A 3411-nucleotide genomic window follows, 5' to 3' on the forward strand; every position below is an offset into this window, starting at 1 on the left:
CAAGTTTTGTTGATGAAGCACCAGAAGACCAATCAAGGAAGGAATCCATGTGGAAGTTCGCAAGAGAAAGGTTTGCGTGTTGGCATTGATGCTTCCTCAATAAGCTAGCTGCCAAGCGAAAGCGAGAAGCCTGAAGATGATCTTTGAGTAGCCAGAATCAGCGTTTGCAATCAGCAACCGGATGCTCCAGAAAGGCTAGATTTTGTTGAAGTTCCATCTCCTCGAAGAGTTTGCAAAGTGAAGATATGTAGCTGAAGTAAAGCTATACCCATAACCCTTCTAAGCCAAATCTCGAGGACGAGATTCCTTTTAAGTGGGGTAGATTTGTAGCATCCCAAAAATTCAAATTCTGAAATTTTCTCAAACTTGCTCTAAATTCAAAATGAATTTCAAATTTCATTTCAAAATGTTCGTTTGCGAGTTGATATCAACAAATAAAGTATAGTGGTCTATATTCTCTCCAAAATCCTCCTCAAAATATCCTACAAATATTTCCCAAGTGATCACCCTCAATTTCTTTTCAGAAATACTGCCCAGATATTTCCCCAGTGATCCCCCTCAAATTCTTTCCAGAAATATTGCCCAAATATTCCACCAATATATCTCCAAGTATTTTCTTCCTAAGAAATACCTTTATAATCATTTTTCAAGTCCCTACAAATATTTCTTCGTAACTTTTCTCATGCTCATACGTATACGTATGCCTCCAGTGTCATACGGTGAGCTCTACAAGCTAATCTCACTTATACAAGACAAATACATGCTAACCTCCCACTAATCATCTCATCCTCCCACTAATCCTCTCATCCCTCCCCCTAATCCCCCCACCATGGCTATAAATAGAGGGGCAAGGGCCTCCTCTCATCCCACCCCAAGCCATTTCATGGCAACTCTCTTCCCCCCCCCACACACACCCACTCCATGTTTCACACAAGCACACACTAGCACAAGGATCGTTCGATCGTTCTTCGATCGTTCGTCCCCTATTCTTAGTTTGTTCGTTCGTTCGTCCGATCGTTCGATCGTTCGTCCGATCGTTCTTGGTTCGTTCGTCCGTTCGTCCGATCGTTCGATCGTTCGTTCGTTCGTTCGTCCAAATAATCTTTTTCCTACCGTTATGCTGCCGAAATTCCGATCGTTCGTTCGTTCGATCATTCGATCGTTCATCGTTCGTTCATAGTTCCTATTCATCGTTCATCGTTCGTTCATAGTCCCTATTCATCGTTCTTCCAGATAATCTTTGTCCTGCCGTTATGCTGCTGAAATTCCGATCGTTCGTTCGTACGATCATTCGATCGATCGTTCGTTCGTTCGTCCAAATAATCTTTTCCTGCCGTTATGCTGCCGAAATTCCGATCGTTCGTTCGTCCGATCATTCGATCGTTCGTCCGTTCGTTCATAGTTCCTATTCATCGTTCATCGTTCGTTCATACGAACTATTCACTATCACTATTCACCATTACTATTCACCGTTACTATTCATCGTTACTATTCACTGCCACTATTCACCATTGTTACTATTCAGTGTTACTATTCATCATCGTTACTACTCATCGATGATATCTAGTAACTTTTTCGTCGTCACTATTCATCGTTACTATTCATCAATTAGCCGATCACCCCAAATTTCAACTACTCATACATCATGTTGTCCAGTCCACCTAAGACCAGCTAGACCCATATTCCAGTCATACGAACTCCGGTGACTGTGATTTTCCTTCCAGTAGGGAACTTTCCATCTGGTCACCCATCCTAGGTTTCTCCAAGTTGAGCACGCTTAACTTTGAGATTCCTTCGAACCAGGCTCCCAAACTCAGATTCCAATAATTCTCGTTTCTAAATTCTTATCAAACTATTCCCTATCCAACCATGTCATCCCTTAAGCATGGCCCATATTCCAGAAAACTCCCAAAATACTCTTGTCCCATATTCTGCCTATAACTCTCCTGTTCATACTAAGTCAGACGATTCATTCGTCACTATTCTCACCAACAGTGAACTTCACTGTGCTACACCACATACACCCAGCTATAAATACACCTAGCTACCCTCTCCCTCTCCACACACACTCAACACCCTCAGCCAAGGCAAACACCCCACCCACTCAGTTACTCCGCTCTGCCGGCTACACGCATAGTGTCGCTTCGCCTCCAGTCCACCCTCCTGGTAAGCACCTCCGCTCCACCACCAGTAATATCACAACACCACATGACACAGATTCTACTCAAGACTCTACCCATCCATATATCGCTATTCTGACCACTATACTAAATATTTGTTGGTATACTTGCTTGTTTGTATGTTTGCTTGTTCATGTTGCATAGTTATCGGAGCGTTCGTGCCATCTCGTGAAGGCTAGATCTGCAAGTCTACGCTAGGCGGTGGAGCCAGAGGCCAGTTCCGCGAGCTCCCCTTCCCCCTTCACCGAATAAGCACGGCAAGCTCACTGGATCCCTTTGATGCATAAATTACCTATGTTTTTCAACCACAACCCTCAGCCTGTTATTTTATGCATGATATGATTTTGTGACAAGTTATTATGGCCACCCAAGCCGCTTGCCGCAATCACTCCTTAATATATTTGTTACAAATGATTTGAGAAAGGGTGTGAGTTTTCAAAAGAAAACGCTTTTCAAAATGTGTATGATGAAGGGTTTTCACCCTTATCACCTTGTGAGTTGGGATAATCAGGGACTCCCTGGTTTAGGGGAGGGCCTAAGGTGATGGCTCAGCTGGTTTAGGCGTGAGCAGAAGGATTATCCCCTCGTATAAGGACCGGTTTGTCATTTTCACTATCTATACTCTTTAATAGTACAACCACTCGAGACTGTGTGGGCAGTCACTCAATCTGAACTCGTACGATCCAACCCCAGGGTTATGAAGGCTGGGGAGCACCGGGAGGATAAGGAGGGGGAAAGTTTTGTCCGGTTTGGACATGGTGGTGGCCTAACTCCTTCTGGATAACCGTTAAGGTTAGGACGTGCGGGGAAAGAAAGAGAGTCAGATTCGGGTCTCATTGGCCATGGGATCGCAGAGCCGAACTAGTGGGTAAAGTGTACACCTCTGCGCAGAGTTTGAAAACCTATTCGAATAGTCTGTGTCCACAGGAATAGATGAGTCTGGTATGGTATGACAATTAATGTTTTGTTTTCAAAAAAAAGAGATGCTTTTGAAAAGTGGTTTTTAAAAAAAGGTTCGGCGGTTGAGCCGTGAGCTATGGTGGACGGGAAGTCCAGTAGCTGTTTTTGAAAAGGAAAACCAGTGGGAAACTACTGAGATACCTGGATGGTTTAGTCCAGGGGATTTTGTTATAATACTGAAAAACTTCCTGCTCCTTTTGGAGAGGATGCGCTTTGCAAAAATACAAAATGTTTTTCAAAACAACTCTGCATAAAATATTGCTGTTTCTGC

This window comes from Zea mays, chromosome 4, assembly GCF_902167145.1.
Source record: "Zea mays cultivar B73 chromosome 4, Zm-B73-REFERENCE-NAM-5.0, whole genome shotgun sequence".
NCBI lineage: Eukaryota > Viridiplantae > Streptophyta > Magnoliopsida > Poales > Poaceae > Zea > Zea mays.